Source organism: Pyrus communis, chromosome 16 (genome assembly GCF_963583255.1).
Source record: "Pyrus communis chromosome 16, drPyrComm1.1, whole genome shotgun sequence".
Taxonomy (NCBI): Eukaryota; Viridiplantae; Streptophyta; class Magnoliopsida; order Rosales; family Rosaceae; genus Pyrus; species Pyrus communis.
The window spans coordinates 7908525-7928446 of record NC_084818.1 but is presented as its reverse complement, the minus strand read 5'-3'; positions in this window follow the sequence as shown (position 1 = coordinate 7928446).

The following is a 19922-nucleotide window of genomic DNA, read 5'->3' as shown; positions in this document are numbered from 1 at the left end:
AATCATATAATTAGTAACTCATTTCTCTGTCATTTTAATGTAAATAATATCGTATCTTAAAATATAAAAAAATAAAGAGACGTGGCATGCCACTTCACACTCTCACAATTTTCTTTTTTCTAAACTTGAAGTGTGAAATGACCACGAAGCCCTTGCTAAAAACACTGCATCATGACAAAGTTTGAAAGCTTCATTGATAATTAAACTGATAAAAACAAAATTCCGAACGTTGTCCCCACGTTGTGTCGACTGATTGAGGCACCGACGTGGCACGTGCCCACAAGCCAAGACTCAAAATTCGACCTTTTAATTATTAAAAAGAAAACTTTTTTTTTTGGGGTGCGGGGAGGTTTAAATTAATTAGGTATTAATTCTGTGTGATTAATCTGAACAAAGGCTCACATGTAAGCATCGCTTTCATAATACACCTGTTCCTCGCGCTTATAACGCTCAGTCCAAATGCTTAAATAATTTTCCACATCACTATCAGTCAATCATCCTATAAAATTCTAACGTTTTATTTCTTCTTTTTTCTGAAAACACGTTATGTATGTTCATCCTTAATGGTAGATTTAGTAGTATTCATTCTCAACTATAAATAAGGAATCTTAAGTTCACTTCCGTGAATACAAATTTGATAACAAATTATTAGCTTACATATTAGATCGCTTAGCCCAAATCTTTCACCGTTTAATGCAAATATACCATTGTGTGTGTATATATATGTATGTGTGTATTCGTCTTAGATTATATCGTAGCCACTGGGGTACGATACGAGTAGGACCACATGTGGATGAGTATGTATTATTCTTGCATGACAGCATGTTGCAAGATCGATCTCTTCCAGCTGTATTATTGATCTATTTTTTAACCTTATTATCTGACAAAAATGGCCATAACTTAACGACGACTCTGCCCTAATCTGACAAATATATTGGTTTTTAGGGTTTCTTGTTCAGATATGCATGTTAAATATGTATTTGAGTGAGAGGAAGCACAGCACACTAGCACAGTAGTACTAATTTACTCCTTCAAGATGTGATCGATCGATCACGCTGGTTTTGTTTAGGGTTTCCCTGTTCATCTGAGACATTTAATATATCCACAAGGATCGTTCGACTCTGTATTTTACACTTGTATGTTGATATAGTAGTGGGGATGTTGGTGTTTCTAAGTACATTTCCTAATATGATTATTCACTATCAAGACAGAAGAATTGTGGTTAAAATAGATGACATTGTCCCTAAATATATGGGAAGTGTGGGAAGTGTATATCTCTTTATAGACGACTTTCAAAGACATTATGCATTAGATAGTAACTAGCTCTTAGTCTATTAGTATTTCTGTTCTCAAATTTAGATGTCTTATACTTTAGTTTACTGGTCTATTCATCTTAAGAAACTAAAGGACGTTGGCATTCATTTTGTAACGTAATCATGGACGGAGCCACCTTGGGCCTAAGAGAGGCATATGCCCTTTGGTGGTAACAAAAAATGTACTCTTCTAGTTGCTTGTGGCATTAACATTAACTTTTTTGTGTGCTACTGTCATTGCTGAAAGAACATTTTCGCTCATGAAATTTCAGAAGATTGATTGAGAGATTGGATGAGAGATCAATGAATGAATGATAACATGGTTATTTTTATAGAGAGAGATATTAGATGGTATTGGTAATGAAGTTATCATACAACAGTTTCAAAACATGAAAACACGACAAGATATATTATAATATGTTGTATGAAAAACCTTATGAATGATTAATATATAATTGTTTAGTACATATCATTGAGCTTTTTAATTTGTGATTTTGTTGTTTCAGGAGGTCTCCATTTATGCAGATCTTTGGCTTTGTCCCTGAACGTAATGACTTTCATAATCAACACCATGTTATGCATTTCTTTTTAAAAAAAAATATTGTATGATGATATAAGCCGTATTTCTTTTAACTACGTGATGGAAATTAATTGTTATATTTTCCACTATAGATGTTACATCTTCTGAACCTCACAAACCATGATATCATGTTGATGGAGCAAAACATTTTGTTGTGTTACACGAGAGGGAACCGAACTTTGAGCTTGTCTTAGTACTATCCTATAATCTTATAATCCCTACCACTTACATTAATCCAAGGATAAAGAACAAGATTAAGGACATAAAAGTGAAGAAGTACGGGTGGACACGTCCAATTCAGTTCGATTTAGCCGAAAAACTGAAGACTAAGCTGAATAAATAATCAATTTAGTTTGATTCGATTCGATTCAGTTTAGTTCTGTTTAATTGCTTTTATTCAGTTTGGCCTTGAGTTCATTCCTTAGCCTTTTTCCGGCATCATGGAAGCTCATGCCTAAATAAATAAAGTTATGTATCCATACATTTCTTGACATACTATAACAAGTCCGGTTTGAATATAAATGAGCAACAAAAAAATAAATAAACTGACTGAGCACAAACAGACTTTCAATCTTTTTTTAACCTCATTGACATATTCACATGCCTACCTCTAAGATAAATTATCGTTTACAACTACTGACGCTACGTAACAAATATCTAATAAATAGAAGATTTACTATATACGATATGTTTTAGTTTGGCTTTTTAGCTAAAATGGTCTGTGAAATTAACATAACTCACTACTTAGGTTCTTAAGATTTAAAATTGATAAAACTGATCCATGAGTTTGTGCATTATCAATCATCTAAAAAATAAAAATAAAGAGTTATATCAATATCTAATAAACTATTTAGAGTTCCAAATTTCCCCTTCCTTTGTACGAAGCTTCACTAGCAATGGCATAGTCAAAAATTATTCGGTGGATGAGTTAAGCTAAAATTATTGCTGCGAAATCAAATTTTTAATCCTTTGTTGCCTACATAAAGTTATATAATAGTAAACAGTTGAATGTAATAATTTGAAGTAAGAATTTTATGCTATGTTTTCCAGGTTTCTAACCTTCAAAACATTCAAGTGAATAAAATAAGGAACCATTTGTGATATGGAAGTTTTAATTTATTACTATTAAAATATAATATTAGTTAAAGTGATGAGTTTATTTAACATCGGTTAGCTCTTATTACTCTTAGAAACAGCTTTAATCATCAAAATTTTATTTGCCAAATGAAATATAACAATTATAAATTATAAATTTAGCCCAAAAAATTAATATTTTTAAACTTGAGAGCCAAAACTCTCTTTATACTATAGCCTAAGAAAGTCTTGTTATTGGCTCCGCCAGTGTTCCGTAGTCCAACGTACAAAAACAAAAAGGAGATGTCCCTTTTATGTCAGCTGTAAGTCACGTGATGAGGAACAAATGCCTGGCTTAGTTTATGGTCCCCCACTCCCACCAATCAATGCATTTACTATTGACACACACCGTACCAACCTACAGCGAACCACACCCAATCCCTCACCCCCAACCCCATCCGTTATCCTGTACTTGTGATCGGCACAAATCCCAAGAAGGGCATCTCATCTGTGTGTAAGACGTACAACGGGGACTAACGGAAAAGAAAGCACATTCAACCGTCCAGATCTGTCAAATATCCGATGCCACATATAAAAATAGAAGGTTACCGGAAAAGAATCTGGCGTGTCGGTGCCGACAGTAGTTTTGAACTTTGAGTGGGAGGGTTACCGGGAGTGAGAGGTGACCGGTCCGCCAAATTTTTTGTTTTACCGGGTCAAGAACATTTTGTTGGGCCCTAATACCGATACACGGGGATCCTAAACCCGTCGGTGCGTTAATTTTGACTCTCGTGAGTCGTGACAAACTCCGTACCTCTTCACAGTTTTCAGATGTTTTTCCTACTAAATTTAAAATCGTGTTTGTCTTACTTATTCGTAAATTAAATAATTCAGATTAAATATTAATTTTAATAACAACTTAGTACGACGGTCTAATTGTATTTCTTTACTTGTGAGTGAAATGTTTTATATTCAATTCTCTTCAAAGACGATTTTTTTTTTTTTTTTTGAACAAATGTTATTATATATACTGATGGAGTGGGAGAGTAGGCTAAGCGTTAAAATGAGCTAGCAATTATGTGATTCAAATTCGCATTTTGCGAGAATCGAACCTAAAACCTTTCACTTACAAGTGAAGAGGAATACCACTGGACTGTAGTACTATGTGGCAGGCCAAAGATGAATTTAAATCACATTATTGCTAGCTCATTTTGAGACTAAGCCCATCTCTCCTCTTAATGTAGATAATATCTTCTTCTTTTTTAAAGTAAATAAAGACCAATTTTAATAAAAGTTTTTATTTTCTAGCAAAAAAATCAAATAAAAGTTTTGAGGAAAACTACGAATTTCTTTGGGTGAATTACATTTTACCCCTTAGGTTTGGGGTCGATTACAACTTCTTACAACATCTTTAAAACATTTCGATTTCATACATCCGTTAGAAAATTTGTTAAGTAAACCGTTAAGTAATGACATGGCAAATATGAATTCCACATTTGTGCTGATGTGGCTGCTAACTTTGTGGCACGTGGCAAAAAAAATAATTTTTATGCATTTAAAATAAAATAATTTACCCTATTATTAATAAAAATAAAAAAAATCATTTTCCTTCCCCGCAGCCCCCCACCCCACCCTACCCCACCCAAAACCCCAAAAAACCTAGATGTTCAACCCAAAAATCAAAAGGGGGAATTGAATTCCCGAGACGAAGTGAGGGAGTGGGGGTTTTGGGAAGGGCAAAGCAAAGGGAATTCTAGAGAGAGAAAGAAGAGAGAGACAGAAGAGAAGTGGACTGAGAAAGAGAGAGAGGGAGAGAGAGAGAGAGAGAGAATAGAATTGGACTAAGAAAGAAAGAGAGAAGAGAAGTGGATTGAGAAGGAGAAAGCAACTACAAGACCCGATCTGTCTTCTTCTCCTTGTCTTCGTGTGGGCACCTCTGTGTGTCTTCTGCAACTCTTGCTTTTTTGGGTGGGGTGGGGGGTTGCAAGGTGGGTGGGTGGGTGTTTGGGGGGGGGGGGGGGAGGAGGTGGGTGGGTGTTGCGGGGGAGGTAAGGGTGGGGGTCGGGTGGGGTAAGGTAGGGTGAGATAGGGGGTTTGGGTTGCAGGGAAGGGGAAAGGGTCGGGGAAGGAAGATGGGTTTTTTTTATTTTTATTTTTATTTTTAAATAATAGGGTAAATTATTATATTTTTGGGTATTTAAATGCATAAATTTTTTTTTTTTGCCATGTCATCACTTAACGGATTTTCTAATTGATGTATGAAATTAAAATACAATGATACGTAAATGTATGAAATTTAAATGTTTTAAAGATGTTGTATAAGGTTGCAATCGATCCCAAACCTAAGAGGGTAAAATATAATTTACCCAATTTCTTTCCATTTTATTTGGGTTAAGCTATAAATTGTGGACAAATATACTTGTAAGCATAAGAACATTAAATTTTTCTTCCTTATGCACATAACCCACATACCTCCGATGCCAATGTCAGAAATTGTCATTGGGCACCGTCATTGTGGCAAAAAAAAATTTCAATCGCAAAAAATTTCAAATCACTGTTCAACAGTGACTTAAAAAAAATTATGCGCAACTTTTTTTATCTTCAATAATATTTTTGTGAGTTTATTGTGTGTGTGTTTTTATTTTTTTTTATTTTACATATATACACACTAAAATTAGAGAACTTAGGAGAAAATTCATTACGTAACATGTTTTTTTAAGGTCACTGTTGGGTAGTGATATTGAAACTGAACAATTTGATTGGTTGGTCACTGAAAAACTTGATCAATTGATCGGAGGAAAAAATTGGCAAGTTGAAAAACGTGGTAGGATTGAGTGGCAATCATGTAACTATTTTGTATTGTATGGTTTTAGTATAGGGAAAATTTGAAATAGGTTCAATTTTATAGGTCAGCTTTTGAAATAGGTCCAATTTTTAGTGATTTTTTACTTTTGAAATAGGTCCAATTTTTAGTTACTTTGGAGTCTGGGCCCATATCAAAAGACCCCTTTAGTATATTATTTTAGTTGACTTTTTCATTGGTACGTAAACTAAAAGAGGGATGATAGACCCACCCCATTATCCTATTTTTTCACCCACATTATAATTTCACCCACTATAAAAATAATAATAAACTAAAAGCTGTTATTCCTAAAATAACCTTTATCACAGCACCACACCTTCATTCTTTGCACCCCTGGTCCTTTCCTGAACTTCCTGTAGTAGCCAAATGCGTTAATTGGTAGCCATGGTTGCAAGTCAAGAGGACAAAGTAGTGAAGAAAGAGTAGCCCGAGAAGGACAACTAACCCTCTTCCCCCTTATCATCCCATCCCTCTTCTCCTTCCGTTGCTCTCTTTCTCCTTCTCTTCTCCTTACCCTTCCTCCACCACCACATTCTCTCGTGCTTCCTCTGATCCTTTGCCTCTGTTTTCAACCAAAAATCCCCAATCTTGGTATTGAAATGAAACAAGGGCAAAATCTCAGACAAGCTCATTGTTTCCTTTGAAATTTGGATGGTCATTAGTCTCTTGCCTTCTCCAGCAATAGGTAACTATTGCGGTCTAGGCTACAAGAAAGTTTTAGACCAACAACAACTTTTGGTTGTGGTGGTTGAAGCTAAGGGAGAGATGAAACGGAAGAGAGAGAAAACCACAGAGGACGCACAGCGAGACAGTGAGGGGAGAGAAAGGGGTAGGGTTTAAAAGTCTTTTTTTATAAAGATAAACATGTCACTAATATTTTCATTAAAATATGGGTGAAAAAATAGGATAATGGGGTGGATTTATCAGCCTTCAACTAAAAACATGGTTCTTTAGCTAAACTTTTTTTAGAATTGGTATTTAAACTAAAAGTTTCCTTTAAATAATGAAATTTTACGAGAGGTTTGCAACTTAAGTGATTAATAATATTTACTTATATCATTATCTCAATCTTATTTCATATATATTTAGTGAATACGATTTGATTAAGAAATTTAGTTATTCCATAGAGCATAAAAGTACTTAAGACGAAACTCACGAAACCTTTTGAGCTACAACTCAACACAAAGTTCTAATCTCTTAACTTTTTCTATGTATGTTTATCCATTATGACCCAAAGTAGTCCCACCCTCCATCCCAATTGTTCGACCTTTCTCTTCAATCCAGCCCACTTTGTCATCATCATTTCGCTATTGGTACTGCTATTTAACAACATACGGGTCGACATGGGCATTTATAAAGGCGGAATCAGGATTCTAATTTTATAAAATCTTAATATAAAACATTTAGTCGACCATTTAGTTGACATTATCACTATTTGCCGTCGACAACTTCTGTAACTTGCTACTTGCATATGTCCAATACTTCTAAGGCATGATGTCGAGGCTTGTTGAGCATCGTGCGTCAAGACGTGTTGCCAAGGCATGTCCCAAGACCTGACGAATTATGCCGAATAGCAATTTCGTTGAGCAGTTTGTAGGCAACTTCAAGTTCCATACCGAAGGTCATAGGGTCGTCCGACGACTTCCATAGGATCTTGGGACCCCAAAACCCCCACTAGTCCACCCCCCGGCTGACGTTTTAAATTATGGGGCATATTACAAATTAAATCCTTACCATATGAGAATTAAGAACACTCGTCTATAATAATAAGACCTTTTTTTTTTTTTAAAGTAACGGCATCAATTCATTAGAAATAGAAGGCTCAAAGCGCAATAGGTAGTACAGAGCATCAAATTGGAAAATAAAAACAGCAGTTCGGAGGAGAAGGCATGGCGCGCGAGACGGTGGGCAGCCACATTGGCTTGGCGACGCGTATTGGAAGCAGTTGCTCCATTGACCCCGAGTAGCAGCGCTTTAGAGTCCTCCACGATATGTCCAATGGGGGACAAATCAAGAGCACCCTTGTTCGAAGTTGTCACGATCTGGAGAGAATAACTAATAAGACCTAAGGAACAATCCCGAACTCGACTCGTTAAAATAAACGGGTAATATGACCCGACCCAAAACCCATTCAAGAAAATATATTTTACTTCAATAAATAATCAAATACAAAACTTCATACTAATTTAATATCTACATACCACGTTGACGCTAAATTAGTATCCACATACTCTAAACCCTAAAAAAAAAAAAAAAAAAAAACAACCAACAATGTAACCATCGTCAAAGTAAATGATATAATCACAAGTGACCCGGTATTAATGGTTACTTAATGGTGACTCGACAACAATCTGATTAATTAACATGTTAACCTGAAATCCGTTATTTTCGTTTTATGTCATGTCAAATTAATGGACCGTGTAAGAAATTGTCAAGTCTAGTTCAAACAATGCCCTTGTACACATTTTTTTGTATAATTTGTATAGGTTACATAGTTGGTGTATGCAATAAATTTTCATCAAAAATGTGAAATATAATGCACATGGTTAGATAGCGGGGAGGCTTACTTTAATTAACTCTAATCTAACGGGTATGCCTAATCATGTTATGTCTTACTTTAAGTGTCCTGACAAGATTGTCAATAAGCTTAATAAGGGATTTTTTCTGGGGTAGGGACAAGAAAATCTTTCCAATGGCTTGGGATTTGGTCTGTGCTCCTAAGAAAATAGGAGGTTTGAGAGTTAGAAGACTTGATCATGTTAATAATGCTTGTCTCACTAAGTTGGGTTGGAAGGTTATGATTGAAGAGGATAACTATTGGGTGAAGTAAGTAAAAAGTAAGTACCTTAGAAAGGAAAATTTTCTAGATAATAAAATTAGACAAAATCATTTTTTTGCTTGGAAAGGTATCTTGAAAAGTAGGGATGTTATTCTTAAGGGTAAACCTGGCATTTTGGACCTGACCCGTTAACCTGACCCGACCCAACCCGTTAATATTTGCATTTGGGTGGATGTTTAACGGATCGGGTCGCTAACGAGTGAACCCGTTAAATAACGGGTCGCTTTAGGTCAACCCGTTACCGTTAGACCCGTTATAAATTATATTGGAATGCTCCCTCGAGCCGCTCCAATTCCTCCTGCGTCGTACCTCCCGCTCTTTCATCCGCAGGTCAACCCTCATCTTCATCCTCCTTAGTGCAGAAAGTAGGAGAAACAAAAGCCACCTCCTGCAGGTGTTTAGGTTCATGGTAACAAACTCTTTCTTCAAAGATTGTCCTGACAAACCTTTGAAATTTCCTACTGTAGCCATTAAAGAAAGCACGGGTGAGGAAGAAGTGGCTGTAAAGTTGTCCTCACTTGCAGAGAAAGATGCTTTAAAGGGAAGCGATAAATCCATGGTTGGAAGAGAAACATGCTTTGAAATTTCTCACTTGCAGAGAGGAGCTCAAAAGCCTCCAGGAAGAGTTCCAGAACCAGACGGAGGAGAAATCCAAGTCGCATCTCATTTTCGTTAACACCCTTGCAGTTAATGTGTAATTGTATCGAAATGCAAAAAAAATAAAAAAAAAATTGAAACGGGTGTTAACGGGTGACTTATTAGATTAACAGGTTGGGTTCGGGTGACCCGTTAGCTTAACGAGTCGGGTTCGGATGACTCGTTAGCTTAACGGGTCAGATTGAACCCGACCCAAACCCGATAAACCCGACCTACCCGTAGAGAGAGAGAGAAAAAAACATGTCAATCCCAATCCTTGAAGCTTGCAAAAAGAGGAAGCGAAGGCAAAAGATTTTAGGGTTTACGAAGAAAGGAGTCAACAATTCGTACAAGGGGTTGATCTGTATCATCTTGACTTGGTTCTGCTTACTCTCTTTTTGAGTCTCGAGATTCGAATTGATGAAGAGAACATCCAACCTTAGCCTTCAGAACAGCCTTAGCTGCCAAAGCTTTCTCTGAAGCGACGCGAATAGGCTCATCAAGAAGAAACGGCGCCGCAGCTGTTCCAAAACTCCTGAGAGCTGTGTTCCGTCAAGTCATCCAGATGAGTGTGCCTCTTTGACAGAGTCCCCTTATCTTGCGTAGTTTTACAGGTCTACTTAAGGGTATGAAATGGAAAATGAGTAATGATAAGACATTTGTTCTGGTCCCACAAATGGTTTTTTCCTTACTCGTTGTTCCATCTCTTACCCAATATTGACAACCAAAACATTAATTGGGACTTGAAAGTTAATGAATTTATTGATAATTATTGTTAGGATAGGAGAAAGCTTTCACAAGTGGTTAGTAATGAAATTGTGAGGAAAATTTGCAATATTACAATTCCTTTGCAGGATTCCAAAGATGTGCTAGTTTGGGGTCCAAATACAAATGGTAAGTTCTCTGTTAAATCAGCTACTTGGATCCATAAAGGGACGTTGACTCAATCTACAAAGCATAAGTTAATTAATAAGATGTGGAAACTTAATATTCCTCCTGAAGTTAAGATATTTACTTGGTTGTTCATTCATGATAGACTTCAAACTAGAAAAAGATTAAGTCATATTGTAATTAATAGTGATAAGATGTGTTCCTTTTGTAATTCCTTAGATGAAGACCAAATGCATTTATTTTTTAATTGTGGTGTCACTAAATTGTTTTGGGACCCTTGTTTAATTAAGCCGGGCAATTTCACTAATGCTAACTTCGAGTCACCAATAGACTGACTATATTCTTTAAAGCATGTTGATAAGGAAGTTCTCAGTGATTTGAGCTTATGTTTGCTCCTTTGTAGGCAAATTTGGAATGACTGTAATAATATGGTGTTCATAATTGTTTTGCCCATCCTGGCAAGATCTAAGTTATTGGCTATTTCTATGGGTGAATGATATCTTAAAGCCAATGATAAAGGTTTGAGAAGAATATTGATGATACTTCCACAATTGTTAAATGGCATCCGCCGGATAAGAGTTTTGTTAAGTTAAATTTTGATGGTTCTGTGGTTGGGGACAAGGCGGTGACGGGATTTGTCTTAAGGAATTATAATGGGCAGATTATTGGAGGTGGAGCTTTAAATCTGAATGGTGCGACTATTTCTGAATAAGTTGGTCATTCAGTCAGTGTTGGATCGAGATGCGACGTCATGGAAACTGGTTCTTATTATTGAAGATATTAAGTGGACGGCGACCAATTTTGATTGCATTGATTAGAGGCATATTTATAGATAGGCTAATTTTGTGGCGGATGCCTTCACTCGCCATGGCCTTCTTATTACTGATTATCATATTTGGGATCATTGTATTTCTTCATTTGCTCTTCATGCTCTTCTGTTTGATTCTGTAAGGAACAATTGTACCTGTAGGTTTTTCCTTTAGTATATTTTTATTGTTTCAAAAAAAAAAAAAAAAAAAAAGGAACATTTTTCAGAACCCACGATATTTTGGGTAATAGAATAGTTGTCCAAAATTATGCATTGATTTTTGGACTAAAACCAGTCCATCACAAACATGGTATGGCCCACAAAAGGGCACCCAAATCACAATTCAGTCGCCAACAATGTATTTGTACGGCAGTGCTGCCGGGCCCCACAAAGCCTTGTGCTCGTCGCCACACCGCCCATGTAAAACATCGGAATTAAATCCGCTCCGGACCTTAATGTCCAAAGCTTAGAGATCAATTTATCTAGGCCGCACAATTTCAATCCAACGGTCCTTATTAACTCATTTTCGTGGTCCACCACACAAAACGAATGGTTCTAATTTTTTTTGCACCCCAATCAATTGTCCAAATGAAGTGATTCTTAGGCTCTGGAAACTAAAGTTCGGAGCTGATCCAATTCCTAAAATATCTAGCTCATGAATAGTAGAAGGTGGAAAATGAAAATAAAAAAAAAAAAAAAAAAAAAAGTAAAAGGATTCCAATGGTACGACAATGCTTTATTAAGAAAAGTAAGAGCATGCAACGTGACAGCCAACCATTAGTTCAAATAGGCAAAAGTAGTGCGTCTAAGCAAGGGAACACGAATCCCGAGGTAGGGTCACGTGACCTGACCCCACGTTTCGTGCTCTCTCGCCTTAGAACTTGCTCACAGTCTAGCTGGCATTGAACAGTTGATTCCCTGCGTGGGGTCCACCGTACGTAGACAATCCACCAATGTCACGTCATAAGCGTTGACGGTGGATCATGGAAGGTGGATCCCGCTCTAACATAGGCTCTTTCTATATGCTCGCACGCACGTTGCATATGACATTTAGACATCATGACTTCCCCCGCTTGTCGCGCCGGGCACCCCCACCTCACCAAAAGAACTGAAGTTACTTTAATACCCATTATCAGAAATGAAAGGAAGCAGACCTAAAGGGTAAATATGTCCTCGAAAATACGAAGGTTACGTGGTCTTTTCGGCTAATCAACTTCATGGATACATGACAACCAACACTTAACATCAAAAACGTGATTTGTTGGCGCGTGAAATACAACTGTCTAGCAGAATAATGTTGGACTTTAGAGACGGTGAATGACCAACACACTCAATATTAACATTAATTTGTGTTCTGAATTAATAATTAGTAAAATTTTAAATATAACAAAAATTAAAATTAATTTTTTATATGTTCAATGAGGCAGCCGGGCTTCAAGTCACCCATTAGCAATGACTGTATCTGTTTTGATTAGTGTTCTAAAAATTGATCTAGGCGCTAGACGGTGAAGGCCCGCCGCAAAAAATAGGTCTAGAGCTAGGCGGTACTAGACGGCGTCTAGGCAGGCTAGGCAGCTCCTAGGCGGTTTTTTTTTTTTTTTAATTTTTTGTTAATTGTGTGCTTTTTGCTTTTTTGGTTTCGTTTCATGGTGGTATACTTATGGAAATGGTGTACCTAATTTGCAAATGATGGATTTACTACAAGTTCATCCAATAGTGAAATGAATTTGAGCACTTTTGAGGGGATACATACAAAGAAAAGAAATAAATTAGATACAACAAGGTTAAATAATTTAGTCTATGTCCAATCCAATGCAAGGATCATGAACAAGAAGAATTTAGTCTATCATCCAAGAATCCTCTTCATTATGATTATATGCTTATTGTTTTTTAAATATTGAACTTTTTGGATGTATATACTTTGTGTATTTTTCTACTTCTATTTTTGTATTTTATCATTCTTTTATTATCCATACAAGTATAGTTTTTTTTTAGGTGTAGATTGGCACTTATTTACAAGATATATAATAAATTTACATAAATCTGCCTAGTCGCCTAGGCATTAGACCCCTACCCGCCATCCAACTGACACCTAACGTTTTTTAGAACCTTGGTTTTGATTAGAGTTGTACACAATGTGCGTTGACGTACTTGTCAAATTGGAGATTAAGACACCAATTATGAAGTCGAAGATATTTAAGAATCAAAATTAAGTCATTCTTAGGTGGGGTTTATTTCCAATCAAAACTTCAATGACTTGAATCTATTGCGATTGATTTGATAACATATAAATAAAATTTTAGCTATCACTTTATTAAATTTTATATAAAAAAAAATCTTTAATATAAATAATTAGAAAGAGTATGGTTTATACATCGGATGAGTCAATCAAGCTTCAACTCACCAAATAACAATGAGGCTCACTCTGTTTCAATTAGAGTTGCAAGAATCAAAATTAAGTCCTTTTTTGGGGGGATTGGTTGCTAATCAAAGCTACAAGACTTGAATTATAATAATTTGATAAATTATTTGACCAAAATTTAGCAAACACCTACTAGGTTTGATATTAATAACACAATTCGTGGCCATTGTTGTTATAAAAATAAATAAATAAATAAATTATGCATGGTGACCTTGTCACTCAATAGTACCATTGGGGCACAGTGACATGTGCATAGCAGCCGATGTGCTATTTCCCTTGGCATTTTTCTTACCGACAGATTGTCGATTCCAGAGAGCAACTAGCCAGATTGTGATTTGCTTTTAATCTTATTAATTTCGTATTATATGGCTAATTAACATTAGTGTAGGTTAAATCGTGCCAACAACACATGATCATAGTGTGATTAAATCTGGTGTTCTCTCGATCGATCAGTAATTTCGGGACGTCGTAGGAGATGTTACTTTCACAGTGTTGATCGACGCGACGTCGTGCCGGTAAAATGGCCATCCAATCCGACGCGTAATTAATGGAGCGCACTGGGTCTCATCCCATGTGTGCCCATTTCCATGCACGTTGCCTTCATGCATTTCGTCGGTGCTAGAGTTTAGGGTTTCGGTGGTTTTTAAATTTTTATATTATCGTATGTTTTATAATTTTTTTTTATTTAAGAAAAGTTGTCTTTTAATATAATTCGCGTACGTATGTATCAGTCCTGGCCCTGAGGGGGTACAAGTGGTGCCGCCGCACAGGGCCCCCAAATCGGAAAGACCCCCGATTTTTCAAATTTGCATGCATTTACGTACATATAGTAGCATGTGTAAAATATTACAAACTTGAGTCTTAGTGCAAGTGATATTATTGCTTCTTTGCAACGGCCTAAGGAATGGGTTTGAAACTCGTCTCCATCATTTTTCAGTTTATTTTTATTAAATGCATAAGCTTCCACAAAATAATATAAAAATTCCATACTATAACATGAAAATTCGAACCCTGACCCTCTAAATAGTTAAGGAAAAACAATATCCCACCTTTCCATTTGTTGATTTGTTAAATTTGTTTGTGCTATTAGAATTTATAGAAGCTCAATTGAAAACTAAAAAAATATTTTTTTGAACAAAAAAATATATATATATTTGTACTTTTTAGGGCCTCCAATTTACTTTCGCACAGGGACCCTGATGACACACTCCGACATCAATCGAGGCATGCTGGGCGTCACGTGAGGGTGACATAACCAAGTGCACTATGCGGAAGTGGTAATGATATGAAAATGTGAATAAATAAAAAACCTCTAGTTATCTTACCTTAGACTAGCCTATAAGCACGAGTGAAAGTGATTAGAGCAAAGACACACACAATCAGAGCATAGGTATCGAACTGCAGTCCATAAGACTAAGTGATAATTATACAGATCATAAAAGAAACCCTACACTAGTGGATGTCTGTCAGAACTGCCGTGAAGTCCTTACTAATATTTCCACTATGAATCCAACTCGGCCACTAATTCACGTCGACACCCTCGTAACCTCAAATATCAATAAATTTTTGTCAACGGGGCAATAATTTAAACCATATACATACATTCACATCACAACGCTCACGAGGGTAAAATCATCATTTCCACGTGTTCAAGGATAAAATATATTTTAATTTGGGACGGGTTGTCACACCTGAAATCTCAGAATTGGCTCTGGTATGTATCAATACATATACACACACATATATGTAAATAATGTACCACAAAATCTATAGCTTCCTTATCTTTGAAGGGAAGAAATAATGTGTCCATTATCGGTTTCTTTGGTTTGTTTATATACTAAAACGGTTGTCCTTGGCGTTTTAGTACTACGGTCTAATGACATTTTTCTTCACTTTTAAATGAGAGGTCTTAGGGTCGATTTTAGCGAAACGCGAATTTGAATAACATTATTATGACTGACCCAGTGTGAGGCTTAGCTCACTCCCTCATCCCTTTAATGTAAATACTATTGTTTGTTCAAGCAAAAAAAATGGTTGTCCTTGGACGTCCTTGCAATATTGTTTAAACATTAATTGAGAAAGGTCATGTTGGGGTGCATATTATAAATGAGGGAATAAAAAGCCCCCCAAAGCTTTCAAAGATTATCTTTTTAGATTTTATAAATTTCAAGATTAGCCAATAGGGTTTCTTTTAAATAGTTGATTTGATCTCAATACTTTTCTTCGAATAACATTATTTAAGCGCACACGCACAGCTGATCATATTGTCTAAAGTACTATCTGGTTCAGATAAGTTTTACATACAATGGTATGCTCTATTTCTTGTGGAATGTTACATCTATTTCCAACGGTCCACTCCGTGTTCAAGTTGCAAGACGCCTAAACCATGACAGGCTAAAAGTCAATATGGATTTTTACCCAAATTCAGTTTTTGAACAAGGTAAAGTCTTTCAGAAGGAAGTGATACAAAGAGTGAAATCCAAGTTAAACGTAAAAGAAAAGGGTTTTCATAGAACACTAAGACCTTTCTTCATTTTATTTAATTTTATTTGTTCTTAATTAAAACAAAATGTTTAATTTTAGACCGAATCACGACCCCCTTTTCCCTACTGAATTTTCTGAGACGGAGTATTTTGGAAGGGATCGATGCAAAAGAGTGGAGCTCAAGTCAAAGTTAAAAAGAGAGTGAAAGAGAGACCATAATATGAGTGAAGCCCATCATTGCCATGAGTCCCAAATGAAACATGCTTCGGTTGTGGAGTCACTTTATTAACCTTTTTTTCTCAATTTTTTATTTTTTATTTTTTTTATTTTTTTTATTTTTGAATTTTTTTAATTAATTCCAAAGTTAATACATGTGATTTGCTGGTCTAATTAGCTTGGTAAAGGCTTTTCAAAATTTAATTGAGCATACTGGTGGAGGTGCACTATGGTGTTTTTTTCTTTTGCTTGTGCTCTGATTTGACCAAAAATCCCAATGGCATTAGGTAGTGGAGATTGGAGAGAAAATGCATATATATATATATATATATATTTTTTTTTTTTTTTTTTTTTTACTCAGTTGGAAGTGTTTTTAAAATGACGATAGTGTTTTTAGAGAAAATGTTTTTGTATTCCAAAGCACTTAAAGCTCTTTTTGCACGTCTCTGTATGAAGCACTTCAAGTGCTTTTTCAGAATCCACTTGTATATTTACCAATGATTGATTCCAAAAACCATTTTTACATTTTCATCCATTATAAAAGCACGTTCAAACAGACTCTATATCATGCTAAAGTAATAGGATATTAAGCTACCCCATGAACTCAGTCAGAAATAACAGCTCGTGAGTGGTGATTACCCACTTCACACAAAGTCCATCTTGTATTGCCATTTAGGCATTTTACCAGTGTGTGACCATTTAGACTGTATCATGAATTTGGTCAACGTCAATGGTTTATGCATGCTGACAATTTTAGAAGATGGATCAAATGTTAGTTTTACAATAATTAACAATCTGAACTACGTTGTAAATGTAGTAAATTTGTTACGTTAAGATTAAATGTAAGTTTGACAATTATTTACGTGCGGAAACAACTAATCGTAACACGACTTTCTTCAACGAAGGATTTTCAACCGCGTCGACCTAACCCTAAAGCTATGTGGTGTCAAAATTGAAAACACAAAAACTAATCGTTGACCTTTTGTTCTATCAAAAGAGGGAGTGTCAACTAAGTGAAACCCTAAATTACTGACGCTGCACTGCACCAAGTATTTGTATATATGGTTTATTTCTGGTTGTACGTATACAACATTTTCAATTTCAAACAATGGTTAATAAGTTTCCAAAAAAAAACAATGGTTAATAATATCAGAAATTATGCCACAGTGACACATGAACGGTTGATTTGAATCATATGATGAAATTTGGATGGTGTGAGATTATCAATCACACTCACTAGTTAGTGACATAATTAATAAACAATTCAGTGAAAAGAAAAGGGTGGAATTTGACACATTATAAAGCATAAAAAACAATTTTGAATATTTTGCTTCATATAAATTTGTGGGGTCCTACATGGAGCAGGAGGCCTAATTTTGTATAGAATAAATTAGATTTTTATCCTTCCTTTTGTTATTTCATCGATTAAAACTTGATTCTTTTTCAATTTTATCAAGGTTTTTGGTATTAATAACATAATTAATTTTTTTAATAATAATTTTTTTTTATTTCTAAATATATTCATTTAATGTTAAAAATGTTACAATTAGTATATCTATATTTATGATTAAAATTTTTTATCATATATTTTTATTTTTAGTTTGTACCCATTTTTAATTTGCAACCCTTTTTTTAATTTGTACCAATTTTCTTTTCAGTTTTAATTTGTACCCATTTTTAATTTTGCTAAATGTACCCATGCTAATTATATGTACCCATTCATGTAATTTTTTCAAATTTTTAATCTTAAAATGTACTCATTCTTAAATATACAAATTTGTTATATGTAAAATGTACCTTTTTTTTAATATATATATATATAATCTATTCAACTTTTTTTCTATTCCATTTTTTAACTTATATGGGTACATTTTTTTTTCTTTGATTTGAGAATGTATCCATGTTAAGTTTAGTCGAAGAAATTTACTAATGTTATTAAGCCTAATATCTTTTTATTTATTTATTTATTTATTTTTGTGATTTTGAAGAATGTACCCATTTTTTGATACAATAATTTTTTGGTTGATGTTGATGAATGTACCCATGTTTACACACACAAACAATAGCATATTTGTATTTTAATATTTTTAATCCCACCAATTATGGTTTTTTATTTAAAATCTCATTAATATAAACAACTATAAATTTCAATTTTTAATTTAAAAAATATAGTAACATACATAGAAATCAATTATCACATTAATTTCAGGGACTTGGATCAAAAATTGAAAACCAAAAAGGTTTCAGTCAAAGAATATTCATAGCTAGGGACCGCATCCAATGTCTCCCTTTTGTATATTTAGAGCTCGTTTGGATGTACTTTTAAAATAATTGAAAGCACTTTTTGTGAAAATATTTTTGGAAACAATCCTTAGTAAAAATGCTAATAAATCTTGGAAAAACACTTAAAGTGCTTCCTGAAAGAAGCAGATAACTGGTGCTTCTTGTAGAAAGCACTTAAAGTGCTTTTGGAACCCAAAAATATTTTCTCTAAAAGTGATTTCCGTCATTTAAAAAGTACAACCAAATGAGCCCTTATTTTTTTGTAAATGCCACGATGTGTCCCCACACCCGAAGGGAGGGATTAATCTCCACTCGAGGTTCGATTGACCCACATTTATTTATTTATTTAAGTGGCATTAAGTTTTCATTAGGTTTCAAGTATAAACTTTACGAATTGGAGTTCTCTTAATTTGTTTGCTCGTATTCACTCTCTAAATTAAGTTAGCATGTGTTATAAGTGTGTCACTTGCGTTGCGACGACTTATGTAATAATCTTTTTACTTTCTAAACCATCTAACATGCTCTTATAAACTGATGAATCCCTAATTACACCTAATTTCAGAGATACTATCACCGTATCGCGAATGCACATCCGTTTTGCAACCTATTACTAAATCTAGACGTATGTAATTATACACCTAACAAATAGTGAAAACCAAATCATATCCTTTTAATTGTGTTCATAGACAAGTGGAACGAATGAACCAATTTGATTAATTTAACAAACTTGACCTAGGCAAAAATATAGAAGGTAAATCCAGAAAAAAAAAAAAAAAAAAAAAAAAAAACAACAGATAATAACAAACCATTTATGGCATTGAAAAAAAACGAAAAAAAAAAGGAAACAGAAAAAGAAAATAAAGAAATCTTGTAATGCCAAAAATGCCCTACTCGTTTGAAAAATTAATTACGTTTCCACGTTGAACGGGTGGTAATTTTGGCAACGTAACCGCGTAACGAGGAGGAAATAAAACGGCGTGACGCGCTAAAACGCCTTGTAAGAAAAGAACAACGGAGCCCTAGGTTGACAGAAAACTTAGGGCCAAAGAAATTTTACCAGGCGCAGTCAATGACAACATTTTAAACCAATTAAATATCACCACATGTACAAAATAATGACATAATTAACTTTTAGTAGCAGAAAATTACCGAGTGTATTTTTGCTCATCATCATTTAGTGTGGTGTATGTTCATCACTCTATTTATCACCGTTAGATGAGTTTGAATTTTGAGATTTATGTTTATCCACTACACGAATCTTGAAATTCAAACTCATTTAACAGTGATAAGTAAGATGATGAGTATATACCACATTAAATGGTGGTGAGTAAAAATACTCCTAAAAATTACATCACTGTGGTACAATCTTATCCAATTAAAATTTTCCATGTATTTATTTAAACTTATTATATAAGTATAAGTTTTAGTTTGAAATAACGTTACTGTGACATTCCGAAGTAATCCGTAAAAGATGAAAAGAAAGAGGTAAAAGATTGGGAGGGAGAAAGTTAGA